Source organism: Haematobia irritans, chromosome 4 (genome assembly GCF_050003625.1).
Source record: "Haematobia irritans isolate KBUSLIRL chromosome 4, ASM5000362v1, whole genome shotgun sequence".
In the NCBI taxonomy this organism is placed as follows: Eukaryota; Metazoa; Arthropoda; class Insecta; order Diptera; family Muscidae; genus Haematobia; species Haematobia irritans.
Genome location: NC_134400.1, coordinates 80,451,655 through 80,465,086, shown reverse-complemented (window position 1 = coordinate 80,465,086; position 13,432 = coordinate 80,451,655). Strand labels below are relative to the sequence as shown.

Here is a 13,432-nt window from a genome sequence, read left to right as displayed (position 1 = left end):
ATTTTGGTGATTATATTAATTTTATTGTCAGCTAAAACTAGGTTGATGAATACGTAGGATAAGCAACTAACTAAGCGGCCAAATTGCAGCCGCAGTATTATTGAAATGGCGACAGTTAAAGTTTAGTGATACCCTGGTGTAAATGTCGAAGTTCTCCACAATTTGTATACTGCTGAATATTTTAGGTTAAATCACTTATTTTTAGACGCACAGCGGTTTCATGGTCAGAAGAGGTGAGGGAATGCCAAATTTACGTTTTTATTTTTATATTTTGTTGTACCTCCTGACCAGAGAATGAAGCCGACCCATTCTTGTCGGCGGCGGCTGATACTAAATTTTTCTCTCCGGCGGCGGCGGCTTGACGGCTAAGCCGATAAAAAATTGTCTATTCGGCGGCGCAAAATTATCTATTATAAAATCAATTTGAAGTTTTCCGAATTGTAATGAGATTAGTTGTACAACCAATCGTACAATCAAATTTACATTTCATTAAAATTTTTTGAGCTAAATTTTTGTAAAACTATTATAGCAACTTGATACGAATTGATTGAAGGTGGAAAGTTCAAAATTTTGGCAAAAACTATAACAAATATTATTAATTTTTTTGATATAAATCAATGTTTTAGATTAATTGGCGGCTAAATTTGAGTCGAGATGAGTCGACGTATTCGGCGGCGGCGTCGACTGCTAAAAACTGGTCGGCGACGGCTAAAATCGGCGGCGCGACTCGGCGGCTTCATTCTCTGCTCCTGACTCACACAAGGATGTGTCTGCAACAGTGTCATCATCCCCCCAATGAGGGTTTATGTGTCCGCTCAACCAGTAACTTTACTTTTACGCACACTTTAACGACTGGAATACAAAGAAATAAACAACACAGTGGCATATATTTGCAATAATTTTGTCTAGTCTCAAAACAATGGGATCGAATTCATCAAATTTGATAGAGTACAGTGATTCGAGGATTACTTCAATAACAAAAATTTGAAATGAAAATGCTATTAGAAAAAAAAATTGTCATAAAATTGTCTCCATGTTTTAGCTAATTACCTTAAAGGTAATCATAGCTTGTCGCTTTAATACATCGAAATATTTGTCCCAGACCCCATAAAGTATATACCACCGTGGTGCAATGGTTAGCATGCCCGCCTTGCATACACAAGGTCGTGGGTTCGATTCTTGCTACGACCGAACACCAAAAAGTTTTTCAGCGGTGGATTATCTCACCTCAGTAATTCTGGTGACATTTCTGAGGGTTTCAAAGCTTCTCTAAGTGGTTTCACTGGAATGTGGAACGCCGTTCGGACTCGGCTATAAAAAGGAGGTCCCTTGTCATTGAGCTTAACATGGAATCGGGCAGCACTCAGTGATAAGAGAGAAGCCTGATACATCGGGCTGCCACATAACCTAACCTAACCTAAGTATATACCATATATTATCGGTCGTGGTGAATCTCCGAGTCAATCTAGCGGTGGCCGTCCGTACGTCTGTTGAAATCACGCTTACTTTCGAACGAAACAATCTATCGATCTGAAACTTGGCACAAGTAGTTGTTATTGATGTAGGTCGAATGGTTTTGCAAATGGGCCATTTCGGATCACTTTTTGGTATAGCCCCCATATAAACCGATCTCCAAATTTGGTACGTGGTGTTAGTATATGGCCTTTAACAACGATGCGAAAATTGGTATATTTCGTTCTCATACAAACAGATGCCCAGAATTGATTTCCTGTGCATCCTGCATCCATCCAATCCTGTTTAAACTGGATACGCGATGTCAGTATATGCTTTCTACCAATCGTGCACAAATGGGCCCATATCAGTTCATTATTATATAGCCCCCATATTCACCGATTCCCAAATTTGGCTTTTGGAACAAATTTCATCCGATCCCATTGAAATTTGATCGAATTATTATCGAAAATTGGTTCATATCGGTTGAATTGGTATATATAGGACTTTAATCTGCCACCATATGGACTAAGACAATGTTAAGAAGTTTGAAGATAACTTGCCATCGGCAAGTGTTATCTTATGGAGGGTACATACCATTCGGCCCGTATGTACTTGTTATATGTTAATATTCAACCATCATTGCAATGCTAGTTTTTTTGTCAATTTAGCATCTATTCTATTTTTTATTTTGCGTAATGATTTTGTCTAGTGTTCTAATAATTTAATTAATAAAGCGAAATTAAATAAGACTTTTTATTGTTGTTGTTGTTTTAAATAAATTTCGAGCTATAACTGTATAAAATTTGAATTATACACGCACAGAAAAAACCTGTTTGGACATGGTTGCCGCATCCATTTAATGCTTATCTAGAGCATGTAATTGCCGCGAAAACCATGTATTTTGTCTTTGTAAAAATAGTTTTCGAGTGGAGAAATATGTATGGTGGCAATAAGCATTTGAATGGTTCTCAAATGGCGCAAACATGTTCTATTATTAAGTGATAGAATTTGAGACCATTACATGGTTGGGAAAATCATGTACCTGACCATTCAATTTGTTTACTTTTTTGCAGGGAAAAAAGTTTTTTCTAGGTTACGTATAGATATGTCTAGAATTATTACATGGTCATAAAAACCATGTACATTTTTTCGTGACAATTTAATTTTTCAACTTTTTGGCAGCGAAAAGAATTTTATAAAAACATTGAGCAGGTACACATGATTTTCATTTTGCGCGTCAGTCGTGTGTAGATTGTTTCTTGGAATGGACGGAAAATACGGAATGTGTTAATTTATTTATTCAGAAGTGGCACGTGGTTTTATGTGAACATAAAAAGGGAAGTGTAATTAAAAAAAATTACCTGATTTTTGTTCTGCATTTTGATATATCGTATAATTTATTTTTATTTGCAGTTACATTATGTCTGTGTTGGTACATTTGATGAGCACGAAGTAAATATGGTGAAATTAAAGCAAAATATAGTGTGTAAAAATATGTGATGTTTGCTTGCACGACATTATAAATACAAATAAACAATAAATTAGTTTATAAACAAATAAATAAAGTTAATTTTGAGTTTTCTTTTCTCAAGTGACGTCTTTTTTCGACGACGAAAAACCATAACATTTTAGATCGTGACCATTGTCTTTTAATGGAAACAAAATTTTAGATGAGGACAAATTTATTTTTCTGAGAACCATGTTCACTGAGCCCACATGGTTGCAGGTGAAAATGTTACATGGTCGCCGCAAAAATAGCTCCTATCATATTATTTTGCTCTTCGAATATGATGTGACAATCATGTTTCTTCTCTGCGTGTAAGAAGATAAGACATAAATGTCCCATATAGTAAACAAATTTTTAGTTTTTGTTACATTTAACGATAAACAGTCATTTTCGTATGTGTGTATCATCACACATACGAAAATGACTGTTTTTCATATGTTTCAAATTTTTAGCACATTATTTTTAAGTGCAAGCATACAATGTTCATAAACTAGTAAAGCATGTTTGAGTCATATATGTTAGAATATATTATGTTTGGGACATTACATTTTCTCTGGATGCAAACATATATTAATTTAGAATGTTCGTGTAAAATTTTTAGAACCGTCAGAGAGCGTGAGAGAATAGAGGAAAAAGATGAAGATGGCGACGGAGATAGATAATGAAAGACATGTAAGATATGCAAGTTTAACTACAACAAATAAAAGAATAGGTTGCTGTGCAAACTTTCATGATTACTTATCAACTTACATATTTTGTATATAAATCAATGTTTTGTGTGTAATATTCATTTGTATTCCAAAACAATTATATTTAAGGCATTTTCTGTAAGCAAACTAATGTTTATGGGAGCGATAGCGATTATTTGTGTGTACACAATAATAACATACATATATGATCTCAAACATATTACAAATACTAATTTGTGTCATTAGTTCATGTATAAACAGCAATCACTCTCTCATAAATTGGAAATGAATAATCCAAAATAATTTTCAAAAATGTCCACCCAAAGATGTTCTATATTTTAATTAGACAGGAAGTTCTTTGAATTCAATCTTTTATAACTCTCCTTTTTAATATTTTTAATAAAATGTTACAAATTATTAAAATCTTGTCGAAAGAAATGCTAAATTCGGTCTAGAAAAATGCGAATTTTTAAAAATGTTTGAGGTCAAACATTTCAGACAAGCGTCAGAATTAGAGGTGTGCGTGTGTGTGGTAGCCAATCACACTCACGCACATTCACGAAATCAAAAGCAGTACTCACACAGGAACTAATTTTAAAGACTATATATATATATATATATATATATATATATATATATATATATATATATATATATATATATATATATATATATATATATATATATATATATATATATATATATATATATATATATATATATATATATATATATATATATATATATATATATATATAGTTCTTATTCAAGAACCATACATATATACGAATAAGATCAGTGAATTAAGCACTCCTGGTTTCAAACTTTTGCATAATACCGGTAAAGATAAAAATCGAGCATGTAAAATTGCTAAGAAGGAACTACACTTGTTTCTGCTTCCTTCATTAAGCAATGCAGACACTGTCGTAGCCAGTCTAGAAATATCCAAATGCAAATACTGGGTATCTTCGGTCTACATGGGACATGATAGGGACATGCCTCCATATGCCGTTAAGACCTTAGTTGAGGAGAAAACAAAGACAAAACTCATTATTGGATGCGATGAAATGCACATCATAGTATTTGGGGTCGCTAATAGAGTTTATTTTGCGTACTAACCTGGTAGTTTGCAATAAGGGAGATGCGCCAACCTTCGTCACCAAAAACAGGCAAGAGGTGTTGGATATCACATTGGCCTCTCCGGAACTGAATGATAAGATATCTGAGTGGCAAGTTTTGAGGGAATATAGGTTCTCAGATTATCGCTACATCAGTTTCAGATTGGCTGTTCGTACTTCAAAGACCATATTTCTGCCAAATTTTAGGAAAGCTGATTGGAATAGGCATAGGGAATCGTTCAATATGATGATACCGGGAATAACAGAGACAAATGTGAGCACTGTGCAAGATATCGAACACGCAGTGGAGAGGATTACTAAGGCCTTCAACATCTCACTGAAAAATGTATGCCCTAGAGGGAAGCCAAGGGGGGAAAATCGACCAACATGGTGGTCTACGGAATTAAGTAATATGAGGAAATCCTGCAGGCTCCAGAGCTCCTGAGGATTGGGACGCTTACAAGAAGAATCTGAGAGAATACAAGCGAGAACTGAGAATGATTACTGCAGCAGTATTGAGAATACGTCCGAGGCTTCCAGACTACGTAAGGTACTAGCATCCACTAACTCCGCTCCAGGTTTCATTAAAACATCGGAGGACAATTGGACACACACATTTTCCTGGAAATCAGACGGTTGAACCATGTTCTGGTGGTGCCACAGTGGCTCAGCGGTCATTTCCTATCGAGGAAATTGTATCGGAATCTAGAATAAAATGGGCGTGAAATAGCTTTGGGCCATTCAATTTCATACAGAAAGCGGGAAAAGTCTCTTTCTCGAGTGCGAAGGATTTCCGACCAACCAGCTTATCCTCATTCCTACTTAAGACTCTGGAGAGGATGATATACATCTATCTTAGAACTAGCGTCAATTCAAGTTTGCTCTCGAAACGACAGCATGCATACTCGAAGGGCGGGTCTACTGAGACCGCTTTGCATGGACTAGTCAGCTTTATTGAAAGCTCATTATCTGTCAATGAATACACAATCGTGGCGTTTCTAGACATCGAAGGAGCATTCAATAACGTCCATCCGAGCTCGATATTAAATGGAAGCGTGGTGTACACAGACCCCGGGAAATAAAAGATATGTAGATTTCTACACTGAGGGCTCCAAATAGGATGGTCAAGTGGGTTTCGGAGTATATTCTAAAGATCTGCAACTTCGAATAGCGAAAAGATTACCTAATCACTGTAGTGTTTTTCAGGCTGAAACATTAGCAATAAGAGAGGTGGCGAATTGGCTGAGAAGTAATGTTCCAAAAAATGTGGGCATTAATATATACTCAGACAGTCAACCTGCAATAAAATCCTTGGACTCTGTGTTCCTCAACTCGAAAACGGCCATCGACTGCCGCAAATCTCTCAGTGAGATAGCTGAGCAGCACAATATTCACATAATATGGGTGCCTGACCATAGGAACATACCGGGGAACTGCGAAGCAGATGTGTTAGCAAGGCTAGGAACTACCTTACATATTCCAGGGGAATCTTTTGGTATGCCGCTGGCCACCTGCAAGCTCTTACTGCGTGAGAAGGCTGTTATGATGGCCAATATTCGATGGGAGAATTGCAAGGGTTGTAACGACACCAAGCAAATATGGCCCCATTTAAACTTAAACCGCACACTAGATATGTTAGGCGTCAGATAGCACTCCTGATATCTGCTATAACGGGTCGCTGCCTGATAGGCGAATTTGCAAAAACTATAGGTGCGAAGTATAATGACTATTGTATAAGCTGTCACGATGTGGAGGAAAAGGAATCAATTAAACACCTCTTGTGTGAGTGTTCTGCTTTTTGTGTAAGGCGTAAGCGAATTTTAGGAGCATATAGCTTTAGATTACTGGCGGACCTGGAAAACGTTAACTTAAGCAGTTTGTTAATGTATTTGGAGCAATCTGGTTGGTGCAACAAAAGTAAATAATAGAGAAGGTTAAGTGGTTAAGACTAGAAGTGCCCATATGTAATAAGTACTTTTAGCTAAATGTGGTATCACAATGGACTGAATAGTCTAAGTGAGCCTGAAATTTAATCGGGCTGCCACTTTAACCTAACCTAACCTAACATATCCAGATACACCTCCTTTGTCATAATTTCTTCTAAAATTCTAATCTTGCCGACAACTTTGTTCGAAATACAACCTCACACCATAACAGATAACTTGCCAAACTTCACTGTAGGTATTATATTTTTGTTTCCAGGTCTGTAACGAGGTTTTCGTCAAACTTTTTGAGGTCCGTAATGAAATTACAGCATAATCTTTGTGTCGTCGCAAAATAGTACATCTCCGCCTGTATCGAAATGTGTTCTATTGAAAACTGTATATTTGTGTTTTAATTGAACCTTTCGGACAGTCCCACGCGATATCTGTTTCCCGCAGTCATTTTTCAAGTCTCGCACAAGTTCTCCAATGCTGCATTGGCGATTATTATATGTTAGACAGATTTAATAATTTAGGTTTCTTCCCTAAGTTTGAGTTTACTTTATCGTCCGTTTGAAGCCTTTAATTCAAGTCGCCCTTCATTTTCTGCCCGATTTATGATATAGTATACTGTCCTTAAGTTTAACGTGAACATTTCTGCTAGTTCTTTTGCAGTTTTCCCTTTGTAATAATTATAATACTCTAACTGTATTACATCATTACTGACTCTCTTGCCCGGCATTTTAATTATACCCTTCACCACTACTGTGGTACAGGGTATAACAAGTTTGTGCATTTGTATGTAACGCCAAGAAGGAAAAGTCTGAGACCCATCGTTTAGTATACCGATCAGCTTAGAATTAAATTCTGAGTCGATTTAGCGATGTCCGTCTGTCTGTCTGCCTGTCTGTCCGTCCGTCCGCCTGTATATGTAATTTTGTGTGCAAAGTACAGCTCGCAGTTTCAGTCCGATCGTCCTGAAATTTGGCACAGAGTTTTACATTAGCTCAAAGACAATCGCTATTGATTTTGAAAAAAATCGGTTCAGATTTAGATATAGCTGTCATATATATTTATCACCGATCTGGTCATAAAGGGTGATATGGTCAAAATTTGGTCAATATAAACTTGACGTATTTCTTTCAATTTTGCATTTAAAAAACCTGAACACCCCTCATTTTGAAGGTGTGTGTGTGTAGAATGTTGCTCCTATTTTCATTTTGGAATTCACTCTTCAGTTGTCAAAATGCCGTCCAAGCAAGAAGAGCAGCGTATCAAAATTTTGCTCGCGCATCGCGAAAATCCGAGCTACTCGCACGCAAAGCTGGCAAAATCGATAAAAGTTGCCAAATCAACCGTTACAAATGTAATTAAAGTGTTTGGGGAACGTTTGTCGACAGCTAGGAAGTCTGGATCGGGGAAAATCGAAAACCGGAAGCCGCTGAAACGACAAAGAGAGTTGCCGGTAGTTTCAAGCGAAACCCTAACCTCTCTCTCCGAGATGCCGCAAATAAGCTGGGTGTATCGTCTACAACCGTGCATCGAGCCAAAAAACGAGCCGGACTATCGACTTACAAGAAGGTAGTGACTCCAAATCGCGATGATAAACAAAATACGACGGCCAAAGCGCGATCCCGGAGGCTGTACACGACGATGCTGACGAAGTTTGACTGCGCGGTAATGGACGACGAAACCTACGTCAAAGCCGACTACAAGCAGCTTCCGGGACAGGAGTTTTATACGGCAAAAGGAAGGGGAAAGGTAGCAGATATTTTCAAGCACATACAACTGTCAAAGTTCGCAAAGAAATATCTGGTTTGTCAAGCCATCTGTACCTGTGGCTTGAAAAGCAGCATTTTCATAGCTTCCGGGACTGTCAACCAAGAAATTTACGTGAAAGAGCGTTTGAATAAACGTCTGCTGCCTTTCCTGAAGAAACACGGTTGTTCCGTACTGTTTTGGCCGGATATGGCATCTTGCCATTACGGTAAAAAGGCCATGAAGTGGTACGCCGCCAACAACGTGCAGGTGGTTCCCAAGGACAAGAGCCCTCCCAACACGCCAGAGCTCCGCCCAATTGAGAAATACTGGGCTATTGTCAAGCGGAACCTAAAGAAGACCAAAAAAACTGCTAAGGACGAGCAGCAGTTCAAGGCAAACTGGCTTTCTACGGCGAAGAAGGTGGACAAGGTGGCTGTACAAAATCTGATGGCAGGTGTCAAGCGTGAGGCCCGGCAATTCGGATTTGGAAAAGCGAAAGCCTAACTGAATATTTTTCCTGAATTTTATACTAATTGAACTTGAAAAAGAAATTTAATTTGATTTTTTAAATAAACGATTTCACCGATTTACACGCGTTTTCCCTTGACCAAATTTTGACCGTATCACCCTTTAATTGACGTATTTATCAACGTATTTTCTCAAAATTTCGGACAGCCAAATATTTTGGGGCTTTCGTAAGATATGCAAAATATCAGCCAAATCGGTTCAGATTTAGATATAGCTCCCATATATATCTTTAGCCCGATTTACACCCATGACCACGGAGGCCAACATTATTCTCCCATTTACGTTTTTTGCTGAGATAGCAGGATTATTATTCTAACTATGTATGACAAATTTGGTCAAACTCGGTTCATATTTAGATATAGCTCCCATATATATGTACGCCAGAGTAGGTGAAATATGGTAGAATATTTCATATTTTAGACCCATTTTCAGTGGGAGTTTCCTCCAATTGACCAAAAATACCCACATGACCAAAATACTCACATTTTACACAAAACTCTGTGATGATTTCCCCGTATCGTAGTCATATCCTTCACACTGTAATGCCAAATTTTCCACAGAATGATCGAATTTTAAATGAAGCTCCGACATGTGGAAATATCGCCCGAATTGGCCAAATAATATATAACAACCTATAATTGACCATATATCTTGGCGATATTTAACCAATATCCTTGTAAAATCGCCACTGCTGAGTAGCCAAAATTGTAAATTTTAAGCAAATTGTCCGAATACATATGTATCGATAAATCATAAATGCTCATTTGTACAATTGCATCAAAATTGCTTTAGCTTTATATTTCCCATATTTTTTACAAACGGAATGACAAAGTTAATATACCCCCATCCTATGATGGAGGGTATCATAGGATGGGGGTATATTAACTTTGTCATTCCGTTTGTAACACATCGAAATATTGCTCTAAGACCCCATAAAGTATAAATATTCTGGGTCGTGGTGAAATTCTGAGTCGATCTAAGCATGTCCGTCCGTCCGTCCGTCCGTCCGTCTGTTGAAATCACGCTAACTTCCGAACGAAACAAGCTATCGACTTGAAACTTGGCACAAGTAGTTGTTATCGATGTAGGTCGGATGGTATTGAAAATGGGCCATATCGGTCCACTTTTACGTATAGCCCCCATATAAAGGGACCCTCAGATTTGGCTTGTGGAGCCTCTAACAGAAGCATAATTCATCCGATCCGGCTGAAATTTGGTATATGGTGTTGGTATATGGTCTCTAACAACCATGCAAAAATTGGTCCATATCGGTCCATAATTATATATAGCCCCCATATAAACCGATCCCCAGATTTGGCTTGTGGAGCCTCTAAGAGAAGCATATTTCATCCGATCCGGCTGAAATTTGGTACATGGTGTTGGTAGATGGTCCCTAACAATCGTGCAAAAATTGGTCCACATCGGTCCATAATTATATATAGCCCCCATATAAACCGATCCCCAGATTTGGCTTGTGGAGCCTCTAAGAGAAGCATATTTCATCCGATCCGGCTGAAATTTGATACATGGTGTTGGTAGATGGTATCTAACAATCATGCAAAAATTGGTGCACATCGGTCCATAATTATATATAGCCCCCATATAAACCGATCCCCAGATTTGGCTTGCAGAGCCTCAAAGAGAAGCAAATTTCATCCGATCCGGCTGAAATTTGGTACATGATGTTGGTATATGGTCTCTAATAACCATGCAAATCCACATCCGTCCATAATTATATATGGACCCAATATAAACCGATCTCCAGATTTGGCTTGCGAAGCCCCAAAGAGAAGCAAATTGCATCCGGTCCGGCTGAAATTTGGTACTTGGTATTGTTATATGGTCTCTAATAACCATGCAAAAATTGGTCCACATCGGTTCATAATTATATATAGCCCCCATATAAGCCGATCCCCAGATTTGGCTTGCGAAGTCTCCAAGAGAAGCAAATTTCATCCAATCCTGTTGTAATTTTGAACATGGTGTTAGTATATGATCTTTAACAACCGTGCCAGAATTGGTCCATATCGGTCCATAATTATATATAGCCCCCATATAAAACGTTCTCCAGATTTGACCTCCGGAGCCTCTTGGAGGAGCAAAATTCATCCGATCCGGTTCAAATTAGGAACGTGGTGTTAGTATATGGTCGCTAACAACCATACAACAATTGGTCCAATCACTCAAAAATTGGTCCATATCGGTTCATAACCATGGTTGCCAATCGAGCCAAAAATAATCTACCAAGATTTTATTTCTATAGAATATTTTGTCGAAAGTCTATTTCTATAGAAAATTTTGTTAAAATTTTATTTCTGTAGAAATTTTTATCAAAATTTTCTTTCTATAGAAAATTTTGTCAAAATTTTTATTTCTATAGAAAATTTTATTTCTATAGAAAATTTTGTTAAAATTTTATTTCTGTAGAAAATTTTGTCAAAATTGTATGTCTACTTTGTCAAACTGAATTATATACGTATTGGATCGATCTTTTTTGATTTAATATATACCACGTATGGACTTACATACAATTTAGAAGATGGTGTTAGGAGGTTTTAAGATACCTTGCCATCGGCAAGCGTTACCGCAACTTAAGTAATTCGATTGTGGATGGCAGTGTTTAGAAAAAGTTTCTACGCAATCCATGATGGAGGGTACATAAGCTTCGGCCTGGCCGAACTTACGGCCGTATATACTTGTTTATATTTCCCATATTTTTCAGATATAAATATTTGTATATGGGAATATAAATCTTGATAATAACTCCCAACAAATTTGAAGGAGCTGAGATGGTAACACAAATTTTGGTCTACATAATGGTGAAGGGTATACTATAGTCGGCCCCGCCCGACTTTAGACTTTACTTACTTGTTTTCAATGTAAAGGTGTGTACTACTTTTTTGATAAACTGTATGTAAACCCATAAGCAATCATGAATGTGTACTCAACAACTTACACTTTTATTTGTTGTAATGAAACTTGCAGTTTTACATATTTTTTGCTATCTATCTCCGTTGCCATCTTTATATTTTACCTCTATTTTCTCTCTCTGACGTCTCTAAACATATATATGTTCATACGAAATTTCCAAATTAATATATGTGTGCATCCAGTTATATTATATTTCAGAAAATGGAATGTCCCAAACATAATATATTGTAACATATTAACATATGTGCCCAAACATGTTATACTAGTTTATGAACATTATATGCTTGCACCTAAATATAATGTTCTAAAATTTCGAGTTCCAAACATATAATTTTTACACCGAAACATTTGAAAACCAGTCTTTTCCGTCCCTGTAGTTTCAAAATGGATTGAGATTCGTGAATTTTTCGTTATTCCGTGAATTTTCGTAAATCGCACGTAAATAACATACATCTTTTCTATCACACATATCGTAAGTGAGTAAACATTTTGTTATGTGAATAATAGTAAAAGCATTTTTGTTACGTGAATAATAAGTAAAATTTAACTCACGCGCATAGGTACCTCTAACGCCAATACTACATTGTAAAATGGCATTATTCGACAGGGACCTTGTTATGAAAAAAACAATTACCTGTCTATAATATTGCGCCAACAAACTTTTCCAATTTTTTATGTGTTTATATATTGTTTTTGTTTTTTATAATTGTTAGTAATTTTCTTCAACTATTTTATGCCATGGATCATTTCAAACACAACGACTCATAGTTGGTTCCATGTGAACCCATGTGCTTGTATGTACACTTTTCCCCCTGCTAATATGGGTTTGTTGATGCTGATCTTGGAATTGTTGTCGGTTTGTTATTCTAATTAGTTTAAATATTCTTGTACTTTGGATTTTTATCTAACAAACAAATATTTTTGTTTATTGAACAAATAGAAGAACAATGCCCGACGTTGTGATTACACAGAGATTTAACATGAATTTCATTTAATTTGATTTTCTTACACTACCGTTTATTTTAATTCGTTTAATACTATCTTATAATACACTGTGATGGGCCAACATTGGCAGCCTGGTGCACTCATCACGTGTGGTGTAGTGTAACTCTTTACTATGTAAAGCATAACACTAATACTTGCAGAGGACTATTGGCCATCTACAGAACACGAAACGATTGTACTATCCGGCGTATACGCAACTTCCGCTTTACGTTTTTGTCGGTCGAAATAATAGGCGGCAACTGATTGGGCTTTCCAATCGCCACATGGGTATGAGCGCGGCAAGATAACAGCAATCAACATGTGGATGTCTTTCTATTCTGTTAACCCTACGATTTTCAATTATTATGCCAGAGGTGCAATGCAAAAAAGCTCAGCTATTGTTGCCAACACGAAAAGTTATTTTTTAACATTCAGTCAATAATGTAAAAGCTTTACGGTTATGTCTAACTACCATTACATTTTAAATGGAGATTACACTGCCATTGTTGCCTTAAATTAGATCTTATTGTGTAATAT

The 13,432-nt window shown here is 36.8% G+C and overlaps 1 protein-coding gene across 1 annotated transcript in view; it reads right to left on the bottom strand.

Annotated features, from left to right (window-relative positions):
- Ac78C (adenylyl cyclase 78C) overlaps nt 1–13,127 on the bottom strand; it is a 291,397-nt gene extending 278,270 nt beyond the window's left edge. Inside the window, exon 1 of the mRNA XM_075304668.1 lies at nt 12,546–13,127. The gene's annotated coding sequence lies outside the window, so the exon portion shown is untranslated. The remainder of the gene's footprint in view (nt 1–12,545) is intronic.
- Between the last annotated feature and the right edge of the window lie 305 nt (nt 13,128–13,432).